This window comes from Otolemur garnettii, unplaced genomic scaffold (genome assembly GCF_000181295.1).
Source record: "Otolemur garnettii isolate 467f Iridium unplaced genomic scaffold, OtoGar3 scaffold00018, whole genome shotgun sequence".
NCBI classification, from domain to species: Eukaryota; Metazoa; Chordata; class Mammalia; order Primates; family Galagidae; genus Otolemur; species Otolemur garnettii.
The window spans coordinates 21,821,159-21,833,234 of NW_003852413.1; the positions used below are offsets into that span (position 1 = coordinate 21,821,159).

Below are 12,076 nucleotides of genomic sequence, written 5' to 3' on the forward strand. Positions count from 1 at the left end.
AAAAAAAAAAAATCATAGCTGTATACATTAATACTATCATGAGGTACAGTGTGTTGTTTCTATATACAGTTTGAAATACTTTCATCCAACTGGTTAACATAGTCTTCATATCATTTTCTTAGTTATTGTGTTAATACATTTATATTCTACATTTAGAAAGACTCACATGTACCCCCATAGGATAAACCATAGACGTGATCCCACCAATCGCCCTCCCTCCACCTATCCTCCCTGTAAGTTTTTATATTGTTGACATGATTATTTAATGCTCATTTAATACTTAATTAACTCAGCTTCAGGTGAGCTCTGAGCTAGATGCTAGATGTTGAAATTATAAAGACAAGAATTAGAGGTTGGATGCAGTGTTTTATACCTATAATCCTAGTACTCTGGGGGAAGACCAGCTTGAGCGAAGTGAGACCTCCATCTCTACTAAAAGTAGAAAAACTAGCCAGGCGTTGTGGTGGGTATCTATAGTCCCAGCTACTTGGGAAGCTGAGGCAGGAGGATCCCTTGAATCCAGGAGTCTGAGATTGCTGTGAGCTAGGCTGAGGTCACTGTGCCCTAGCCAGAGTGTCAGAGCCAGAGCAAGACTCTGTGTTGGGGAAAAAAAAAAAAAAAAAAGAACAATAAAAGGTCTAAGCTTACAGGAATATAAAGCTTAGGGGAAGATGTTTTCTACCACGTGGCCAGAGGGTCCAGGCTTTGGAGTCAGCCACTCTTGATTCTCACTCTGAGTTTGCCCCTAACTTCTAGGTGTGGGACCAGTCTTGGACCAGTATTTTATTTTCTAAGGTTTAGTTTCCTCCATTTAAAAATAAGAATTATAATATTACTCATCTTACTGTGTTCTGCTGAGGATCAATAATATTACTCATCTTACTGTGTTCTGCTGGGATTATGTAAATGCTTAGTATACTACCTGGAACTTAGTAATTACCTAACACATGTTAATTGTTATGTTTATTTATCAGGAAGAAGGCTAATAAAAGTATACATTACAGTTTAAGGCAGAGAATACTATTCCAGATGAGGAAAGAACCTGCTGAGGGAGTCTAGCAGAGATTAACTTTTCCAGGAACAAACCAGGAAAGCCCAGAGGAGAGGAGGTTGGAACCAGGCTTGGAAGAATGAGTTAAGAGTTTTCACATAGGCTATGAAGAAGGGGAGGAGATTCCCAGTGGAGAGAATGACCTTAGAGGCATGAAGTTACAGAAGTAGCAGATGTGTTTGGAGGAAGGTGATAAATTTAATGGTTTAGGAGCTTAGGGTGTGCGGGATGAAGCTGGAAAGGATACTCAGGTCAGACTTTGTAGGACTTTGAGATTCAAATCAAGAGCGAGAAAGAAGGCACAGCCTTATGCTTGACATTATGGTAGATGGTTGCTATTTTTTACTTAACTTGGATTTTATGATGTAGTTAATTGAGAGGAGTAGAGAATTTTGTTGTTGTGGGGTTTTTTTTTTTTTTTTTTTTTGAGACAGGGTCTCATCCTGTTGCCCAGGATAGAGTGCCATGGCCTCAGTCTTGCTCACAGAAACCTCACACTCCCGGGTTCAAGTGATTCTTTTACCTCAGCCTCCTGAATGGCTGAGACTATAGGCACCTGCCACCATGCCTGGCTAATTTTTCTATTTTTAGTAGAGACAGGGTGTTTCCTCTTGCTTAGGCTGGTCTCAAACTCCTGAGCTCAAGGGATCCACATGCCTTGGCCTCCTTAATTGCTAGGATTTTAGGTGCAAGCCACCTTGTCCGGACTAAGAGTAGATATTTTTAAGCAGATTGCAGCATGATTGAATATTTACTTCATTTTTAGGCCAGGCTTGGTGGCTCATGCCTATAATCCTAGCACTTTGGGAGGCTGAAGAGGGTGGATTGCTTGGGCTCATGAGTTCAAGACCAGCCTGAGCAAGACTGAGACACTGTCCCTACTAAAATTAGAAAAACTTGCTGGCTGTTGTGGTCTATGCCTGTAGACCCAGCTACTTGGCAGGCTGAGATAAGAGGATTTCTTCAGCCCAGGAGTTTGAGGTTGTTGAGAGCTACATGGCACTGTATCCAGGGCAATAGGGTGAGACTCTGTCTAAAAAATTTTTTTGTTTTTTACAATGATATCTCTGGCAACCAGGAGATAGGATGGAGCAAGAAGTGGCCAAAGCATTAGTCTAAGTGAAATTTCAGCATTTAGCCAACAGGAATTTGGTAGAAGTGTGGAGAAAGGCCAATGACTGGGCTGAAAAGTTTTGTAGGTCAAACAGACTCAGGGTAGATTTTATGTATGAGTAGTAGGGAAGGCAGGGAGGGAAACTCTTGAGGAGTCAGGGGAGGAGGACAAGGCTTGGACGGATAGAATAAAGCCAGGGGTCCTCCAACTTTTTAAACAGGGGGCCAGTTCACGGTCCCTCAGACCGTTAGAGGGCTGGACTGTGGGCCCTGGGACAAGTCAGCTGCTAAGCAGGATAGGCAGCAGTGGCAAAAACACCCAGCAGGCCAGATAAATGTCCTTGGCTGGCCGCATGTGGCCTGCAGGCTGTAGTTTGAGGATGCCTGGAATAAAGCTATGGGATGCGGTGTCCAAAAAGATGGCTCTGAACCCACCTAGTATGCTTCAATCTCTGATCTTGAGAATATCATATTATTTTGGCTTTAGTTTTCTAGTAGAGGATAATATGGCCTCTCTTATCTGCTACATATGATTGTTGCAAGAAAGAAAAAAGACAAGCCTGGTCAACAGAGTCAGACCCAGCTCAGTGCCTGTGGCTCAACTGGCTAAGGCACCAGCCACATACACCTGAGCTGGCGGTTCGAATCCAGCCTGGACCCGCCAAACAACAATGATGGCTGCAACCAAAAAAAAATCGCTGGGCGTTGTGGCGGGTGCCTGTGGTCCCACCTACTTGGGAGGCGGAGGCAGGAGACTCGCTTGAGCCCAGGAGTTGGAGGTCGCTGTGACCTATGATGCCATAGCACTCTACCCAGGGCAACAGCTTGAGGCTCTGTCTCCAAAAAAGAAAAAATAAAAAAAGTCAGATCCCAACTCTACAAAAATAAAATTAGCCTGGTGTAGTGGCATGCATTTGTAGACCCAGCTACAAATGAGGTTAGGGTGGGAGGATTGCTCAAGCCCAAGAGTTGGAGGTAGCAGTGATCTGTGATCATGCCACTGCACTTCAACCTTGAAAGGTTCTGGACCCAAGGATGAAAGATTATTCCAAGGTACAAAACAAAGGAAAATGAAATCCCAGTTCTGTAGAAATAATATGGTCTTTATTTCCACCTGGATGCAGGTGGGGTGAAGTCAAGAAAGGAATTCTAGGTGGTGCCTGTGGTTCAGTGAGTAGGGTGCCGGCCCCATATACTGAGGGTGGAAGGTTCAAACCTAGCCCCTGCCAAACAGCAACAACAACAACAACAAAAATTGCCAGCGTTGTGGTGGGCGCCTGTAGTCCCAGCTACTTGGGAGGCTGAGGCAAGAGCTGGAGGTTGCTGTGAACTGTGACACTACAGCACTTTACCAAGGGGGATAAAGTGAGACAGAGTCACTGTCTCACTGAAAAAAAAAAGAAAGGAATTCCACACGAGGGTCATGTCGGATGGGGATTTAAAGGGTCAGGGAGGGTAGCAATTGGCGGCATTCCTATTTCCTGGAAGGCAAATTAGTCTGACCCTTCCTGGGTGGGTCATGAACCTGACTCTGCTTGGGCTGGGCAGGTCTATTTGAGCAGGTACACTGATTCTATCAAGCCTGTGTAACACAGTGAGATCCTAGAGATCCAATCTCAAAACAAAAAAGAAAGAAAATAAAAGAAAAAGGAAAAAGGAAAGGAGTGCTTTGTAAGTGGTAAATCACTAAATAAATATTGGACTCTATGTTATGAGGGAGGCAGTTAAGTGCATGGGATAGAACAGCTAAAAGGGAGTTTAGGTAAGTTGGAAGATATATGTCCTGGGATGAAGTAAAGATAAACAGTGATCATTACACACACCCTTCAGATAAATACAGTAATTTTCACAGTGGGCTGTGTGTACAAGAGGGCAATGAGAGACTTTCAGTCCCACCATCAGTGACCCTACGAGTTGCCCCACAGATGCTGTCACTTCTTACTTGGACATTCCGGAGGGAGTACAGGGCATCTGAATCTGGAGTCTCCAGACAGGTTTCAGGTATCTGGGAACAAAGGAAGTTGTAAGTAAAAGCTTGTGCAGTATGTTTTTTCTGGGGCTAAAATCCCTAGTTTCCATCAGACCTGGAAAGATCTGTGACTTCCCCTCCCCTCCAAGATTAAGAATCATTGATTTTTCTCTCTAAAAATTACAAACAGCTATCCTTGCAGGGAAGGACTGATGGGGAAGATTTTCATTTTTAATCTTTGACCTTTCCGAGCTATTTGAATTTTTTTTTTAATTTTTATTGCAAGCCAGGAAGACACAGTCTCAAGTGTAAAATGAAGGTAAATTCTCTGGGCCTGGCACCAGCCACATGGACCAAGGCTGGCAGGTTCGAGGGCAGCCAGGGCCAGCTAACCAACAATGACAATTGCAACAAAAAAATAGCTGGGCATTGTGGAGGGCACCTGTAGTCCCAACTACTTGGGAAGCTGAGGCAAGAGAATCATTTAAGCCCAAGAGTTTGAGGTTGCTGTGAGCTGTGACACCACAGCACTCTACCAAGGCCAACATAGTGAGACTCTGTCTCAAAAAAAAAAAAAAAAGTCATGTACTGGCCCAGCAAAATGGCTCACACCTGTAATCCTAGCACTTTGGCAGTCTGAGGTGGATGGATTGCTTAAGCTCAGGAGTTCAGACCAGCCTGAGCAGAAGTGAGATTCAGTTTCTACCCAAAATAGAAAAATTACCAGGGTTCAGTGGTACATGTCCCAGCTACTGGGGAGGTTGAAGCAGGAGGATCGCTTGGACCCAGGAGTTTGAGACTAGTCTGAACGGAGAGTAAGACCCTGTCTCTATATAAAATAGAAAATTTAGCCAGACATAGTAGTGCACGCCTGTAATCCCAGCTACTCAGGAGGCTGAGGCAGGAGGATTGCTTGAGTTTGAGATTGCTGTGAGCTACGACAACAACACTGCACTCTAGCCTTGGTCAACAGAGTGTGCCAGTCTAAAAAAAAAAATCACGTACATCTATATGTACGTGTCAGTCTTCATATGTACTGTCTTCTGCATTCTCGTGTACTGGCCAATAGGCTAGCCGTTGGCATTTGATGCTGGAAGCGATGGAACAGAAGAGAGGTTAAATCCACTACTCTCTCCCCACGCACTCTAGTAATTACTCTATTTCCACGTCATGTTTCCGGGTGTGTATGTCCCTACTCAGGCAGAAACTGAAGTTCAAAGCAGGCGGAGTCACCCATGTTCTTTTTGTTGTCCCCAGAAATCTAATTCAGGAGTTGGGCCTCCTGAGAACCTGGAGATACCAGGGGACAGTTCTAAATGGCTGATTCCCACGTGGTAAGAGGCTCTCAACCTAGCTCCCACGTGGTGCCAAAGGCCGAGAAAAGGGAGAGCTAGCAGGAGGGAGTTGTACCAGGGGCATTTAAAGTGTCTTGACGTCACGCACTGCCAGGAACTCAGCTGGGTTTTCAGCAGGACATTCCAATTAAGTTCCTTCCCTCCCTCCGAATTTCTGTGCCCAAAGCCTCAATTGCTGCGGAGGGAGGAGCACAAAGTCTCGGAACAGCCAGCACAAAGGCGTAGCCAATATTCCCTTAGCCACGCCCCCTTTCTCATAGAGACGCTCCTCATTGGTCAGTGGGTGGGACTTTAGCTGTACAGCACACGCACTGCAGCCTCTGGATGGCCAAACAAGCTGGCCTTTGATGAATTATGCATGACGGCGTGTCTTGGCCAGACTTTGGCTGGGCGGGGATTGGCTGCAGGGGCTGTAATTCAGCGGTTTCCGGAGCTGCGGCGGCGTAGACACGGAGGGGACCTAGGGGTTCCGACGTCTCAGCCGAGGGAACTGGCCCCAACCGGATCCTTGACTAGCACCCGTGCTAGGCGCTGTCCCTCCGCGTCCGCTAGGAAAAGCCCGGCGGCCTGAGGTAGCCCAGCCGCCCGCACCCGGCGCAAGCGCAGCCCCGGCCTGTTGACCTCAGCCGGAGAAACAGGTGAAGGGGGTGAAGGGTGGGGCCGCCTCCCTGGACCGCCCCCAGGTCTGGGGACCCCAGGGGGCGCCGCTGGGGCTCTGAATCTCGGGGATGTTGCGGGGAGTTGTGAATGGACACTTGAGTGGGGCGGGAGAATATGAGGAGACGCAGGGTATCACTTTGAAGGGACAACTCCCCTGGATGACAGGAGCGAGGCTCGGAAGGGACAGGGGGCGCTGGAAGTAAGTTTCGTTCTTCGGAGGAAGAGTGAGAATGAACTCGAGAAAGGACTGTGGGGCTAGGGTATAGTAGGCTGGGTGGCAGGAGTGAGGTACAGCCCCCCGACTTCCTGCTCCCTGGGGTTCTGGGGACGTTCCGGCCACGGGAGGGACTGTCACGCCGGCAGAGATCACAGGGGCGGGGGAGGGCTGGAAGGAGCCTCCTCCCCGCCCCGCCGGCGGGCTCGGCGGCTCCTGGCTGAGCCACTTCCTTCGCCTTGCCCTGTTCCCGCTCCTTCTGGAGTTGGCTTTAGCCCCTTTGGACGTAGCAATAGGTGGCTTCCCCCCTGCAGCCTCACGAACTGGCTAGTTGTGGGTAGGATTATTGCACAAGAATCAAGTTTCCTGTAGGGAGATTGACAGACTCGTACTCTTTCTAAATTCCCTCTCATCTTTTTCTAGGTTAAGCCATGCTTCTCCCCCACTGCGCTCTCGTAAAAATAATTCTTTTAAAAAAATAAGAAAATAAAGCCCTCAACTCGTCAAGCCAGCTCTTGAGAGAACTAAACCTCTTGACATTGTTCTTTTATAAACACCTGGTAATCCCAGCCAGAAGATAAATAATTGAGCCATTGCATTTACTGGATTGTGGTGTTGCTTAATTGCACAGAACAGAATGAACCAATCGAGAGTGGGAGTTTTCTGTCTCAGAGCCAAGATCTTGGGTAAATGCAGAGGAGAGGGAAACAAAGACAGGCTGGCCTTGGCAAAACCATGTGTGCAAACTTTACCTGTGTTCTAGGGGGTGTGGCTGCACTCAAGTTAACAAAATTCAAACTGTCACCGGAGTTGGGTTTTCCATGTTTAGTACATATCACTCTTGTGTTATATCAAGTGAGTGTATGTAAGGTGAGAAAGTCAAGGGTTAGTCATTTTTTTATTAAAAATATACATATGTAGTGTGCGACCTGCTGGGTTTTATTATGTGCAATTAAGGATTTATTCTGTGTATGGGTTGTAAATTTTTAGCTGGTTGTGCTGATAAAATATTGGTTTGAGCAAATCAAAGCGGCAAATCATTTTGGTCTTTTATATGTGGATTTAGAGTGTGTTATGACTTGATTCAGTCAATTTTCTATTTTCTACTAAATGTGTCTGTGTTCCCTGAGTCAACACATTTATTTCCATGTATCAAACTGGAGCACTAACAGAATTTTTATTCAGATATTTGCACAGTGGGATTGGGAGAAGTCTGGAATAAAAGAAAAATAATTGTTGTAGATGTGGGGACATTGATCTTAGTCCACCACAAGGAACCATGAACAAATTCATGAATCTTTTGTTTTCATATGTAGTTCATTTGGTAAAAATAGCCATTTAGAAAGATCCACAGTTATAACTTGACCCACAAAGGGTTTGTGATATAGGTAGTTCAAACAGCATTAACCTCATTTTGTAGATAAGGAAATCAAGACCAAAGGAACAAGATGCTTGCCCAAAGCAGCAGAGTGTCTTTGTGGTATTGTGCCTTCTGTATATTTTGATTGTTTTAAACTACTGATACTTAAATGCTGGGTTTTGATTTAGAGTGTGTGTAGTTCCAGCTGGGAAAAGTGTTAATGAAATTCTAACATCTATCTGAGTAGTAAAATACTAGTAAGCGGAAAGACTCCAAGAGAGATAAATTTTCAATACACAGATGAAAAAAGAAATACAAATAGGGCTTGCTTAGGTTATTTTTCTAACTGTTGTGTCTAACTTAGGATATAATTAGCTTGTTTTAAGTCTGCATAGTTTTGCCATCAGTATTTAGCTATTTGCTAATGTAAAGGGATAATTTAGGCATGTTTTAGGTGAAGTGACCTACATGTTATTTAAACCAGAGTGCCAGGATTAGAAGGTGAAATGCACCTGTAGTTCTAGCTTCTCTGGAGGCTGAGATGGGAGGATCACTTGAGCCCAGGAGTTTGAGATTGCAGTGAGCTATGATCCCTTCACTGAACTCCAGCCTGTGTGTTAGAACAAGACCTTGTTTCTAAAAACAAACAAACAAACAAACCAGAAATCCCTGTGGCTTAATCAGCAGCTGTTTGTGTCTCTAGAAAGTTGCTTTCTCCTCCCTGCCTCTATGTCTTGATGTTCAGATATGAGATGGGGCAGAGGCAGTGATCATCATTGCAGACACCTGAGTTGAGCACCGTCCCTGCTTATGATTTTCTTGGAGGTGGTGTGCAAATCAAATATTTACTTTTTGCACCTTTGTGAATGTTGCTGTGAAGAATAAGATTTACCTTGTTCAAAGAAATTGTAGTCTACTGGAGTGACTTGATAAATGCTTTAACCTTCCAATGCAACATGTTGTCATCAAAGAGATGTTAAGGCATTAGGCTTGTCCTTTGCAACAAAGTACCTATCATATATAAAAGAACATATAGTACAGATATAGAACTTTTCTGTTATATATTGTATAATGATCCACTGAACACTATAGCTCTTCAGAAGGAGAGGTTATGAGGCCTGATGTTCACTGGGAAGTCTTACCAAAAGAGGGTTTTGAACTGTGGCCCAAATCATGATTGGAATTTAATAGGTGTAAAGAATTTGGGTGAAGAAGTATGGGGATATAATATAAAATCCTAGTAGATTAAGGGAGGGTAAGTAGTAGAGGAGTGCCTACTTATAAAAGGCACTGAATATAAGACCAAGAAATTTCATTTGTGGGGGAAGCTTTTAAAACTTTGGAGGGCAAGTACTGGTGTTTAATTATGGGGTGCCTGCTTTGTGTCAGGCACATGCCTGGTGTTGGTTAATTTGTACAAAGTAAATTAGTGCACATACCCTCTACCCTAGGGTAGTTATTATTTAATACTTGAGTCGGACCTTACAAAGTGGGCCACCATGCAAAGGGAGGCTTGCCACTTATTTGATTTGGTACTTTGGGTGAAAAAAAAAACCATAATATGCTTGGGCCAGGTGTGGTGACTCACACCTGTAATATTAGCACTCTGGGAGGCTGAGGCAGGAGGATGTCTTGAGCTCAGGAATCTGAGACCAGCCAGAGCAAGAGGGAGACCCTGTCTCTACAAAAGTCTCTAAAAGCTAGTCAGGCATTGTGGCAGGGACTATAGTCCCAGGCTGAAACAAGAGGATCACTTGAGCCCAAGAATTTGAGGTTGCTGTGAGCTGTGATGGGAGAGCACTCTACTGAGGGCAACAAAGTGAGACTCTGTCTCAAAAAAAAAAAAAAAAGCTTAGTATGCTTAAGTGCAGCTGTGTTTTTTGAGGAGTTTTGATTGGCTACAAATCACTCATATTTAAAGTTTTACCATAACTTTTGGGTTATTTATAAAAACCACTCAAAGAGCACTTGAGGGACATCCCCAAAGCCTAAAGAACTCCTCTTGTCCTCCCAAGTAGCTGGATTAGCCTCATTGAGATCCAGCAGAATGACCTTGCTGGACTAGCTCAGTCTTCATTGGTTATGGTGAAAATAATCGGTATCATGGTAACACATGTTGCTAGGTACCTTGGCTTACTGTGGTGTACTTTAGTTTTGAGGCCATGTGGTACTTTGGAAAATTTTTTGAGATGTCTCCAATTTATGAGAGGAATAGCATATGAAGAATGAATTTCTATTATAGTCATTCTTATTTGACATGTTAGAATTATCACAGCTCTTTCTTACTCTTTTTCTTTTCTTTTCTTTCTTTTTTTGAGACAGTCTCATTTTGTTGCCCTTGGTGGAGTGCTGAGTGCTCAACTTCAAACTTCTGGGCTCAAGTGATCCTCTTGCCTTAGCCTCCCAAGTAGCTGGGACTAAAGGTGCCTGCCACACAAGTGCCTGGCTATTTTGAGAGATGGAGTCTTGAGGGTTGGGCGAGGTGGCTCACAACCTGTAATCCTAGCACTCTTGGGAGGTCGGGGTGGGTGGATTGCCCTTAGACCAGTGTCAGCAAGAGCGAGACCTCCTCTGTGAAAATAGTTGGGCATTTTTTTTTTTTTTGAACGAAAGGTCTTTATTGGTGGGGGAGGGAGGCTGCAGAGCAGCACCAAGGAGGAGAGAAAAAGAGAAGAGAAAAGGGGAGTGAGGAGGAGAGAGAGTGGAGGAGAAGAGAGAGAGAGAAGAGAAGCATATCCTTATATAGGGAAGTCTCAGAATGGTGATGGGATGGTGGGATAGCCAATAAGGAGTTACTTCTCCGGGCATTGTTGTGGGTGCCTGTAGTCCCAGCTACTTGGGAGGCTGAGGCAAGAGAATCACTTGAGCCCAAGAGTTGGAGGTTGCTGTGAGCTATGATGCCACAGTACTCTACTGAAGGTGACAAAGTGAGACTGTCTCAAAAAAAAGGAGATGGAGTCTTCCTGAGCTCAGGCAATCTACCTACCTCGGTCTCCCAGAGTGCTGGGATTACAGTTGTAAGCCACCATGCCTGATAACACATGTTGCTAGGTACCTTGGCCTCTTTTTTTTTTTTTTTTCTTGAGACAGAGACTCTGTTGCTTAGGCTAGAGTACCATTGCATCAGCCTAGCTTATAGCAACCTCATACTCCTGGGTTCATGCCATCTTTCTGCCTTAGCCTCCCAAGTAGCTGGGACTACAGGCGCTCAACACAGTGTCTGGTTTTTTTTTTTCTATTTCTAGTAGAGATGGAGTCTTGCTCTTGCTCGGGCTGGTCTCAAATTCCTGAGCTTAAGAAATCCTCCTGCCTCAGCCTTCCAGAGTGCTATGATATCAGGCATGAACCACCACACCCAGCCCCCAGTATCAAAATTCTTTTAGGCCTGGGCTAGGCTTAAACCTGCCATCCCTAGTGTATAGGGCAGGTGCTCTAATCATTGAACTATGGGTGCCCAGCCTATCAAAAATTTTTTTCTTTTTGCAATTTTTTGGCCAGGGTTGGGTTTGAACCCACCACCTCCAGGATATGGGGCCAGCACCCTACCCCTTTGAGCCGCAGGCAACGCCAACAGCAAAAGGAATTAGGTTTTTTTTTTTCTTTTTTTTTTGCAGTTTTTGGCTGGGGCTGGGTTTGAACCCGCCACCTCCGGCATATGGGGCCGGTGCCCTACACCTCTGAGCCACAGGTGCTGCCCCTATCAGAATTTTTAATTCAGATCAGCAAACACATTGACAGTGAATAATTGTGCCAGGATAATGAAACATTGTCCCTGTTTTCATGAACCTGGAAATGTGGTGGGGACCAGGGTATATGCTGCGCCACTGTTAATTTAGGACAGAGGAGATGACAGGATAGTGATTGAAGAGTCTTAGGCTCTGGATCCAGACTTCTGGGATGGGATCCTGGATATGCTACTTCCTAGTCAGAATCTGAGCCTCTGTTTTCTTATATGTAAAAGGAGAGATGATAACAGCGCCTGTCTTGTAGATATTGTTGAAAATGCCATAAGATAATGTAGATAAAATGCTTTGCATAGTTCTTAGCACATATTAAGAGCTCTGTAAATTTAGGTTCTTAGTAAATGTCCAAAAAACATTAATTCTCTTCATGGGCGAGATGATGGTTTAATTACAGTGTGGCTTTCTCAGGTGGGAACATCTGAATAGGGTTTTGTATGATAACTAGGAATTCTCTCAAAAAAGTTCAGTGATAGGGTGGTGCCTGTGGCTCAAGGAGTAGGGCGCTGGCCCCATATACTGTAGGTGGCGGGTTCAAACCCAGCCCCAGCCAAAAACTGCAAAAAAAAAAAAAAAGTTGAGTGATAAACAGTTGTATTTGGCTCAGGACCTAT

At 44.8% G+C, this 12,076-nt stretch overlaps 1 protein-coding gene across 5 annotated transcripts in view; it reads left to right on the top strand.

Annotated features, from left to right (window-relative positions):
• The first annotated feature begins 5,837 nt into the window (after window positions 1-5,837).
• STAT3 (signal transducer and activator of transcription 3) overlaps window positions 5,838-12,076 on the top strand; it is a 65,524-nt gene continuing 59,285 nt past the window's right edge. For all 5 annotated transcript variants that reach the window (XM_023511114.1, XM_023511117.1, XM_023511116.1 and 2 more), the window contains exon 1: window positions 5,838-6,126. The gene's annotated coding sequence lies outside the window, so the exon portion shown is untranslated. The remainder of the gene's footprint in view (window positions 6,127-12,076) is intronic.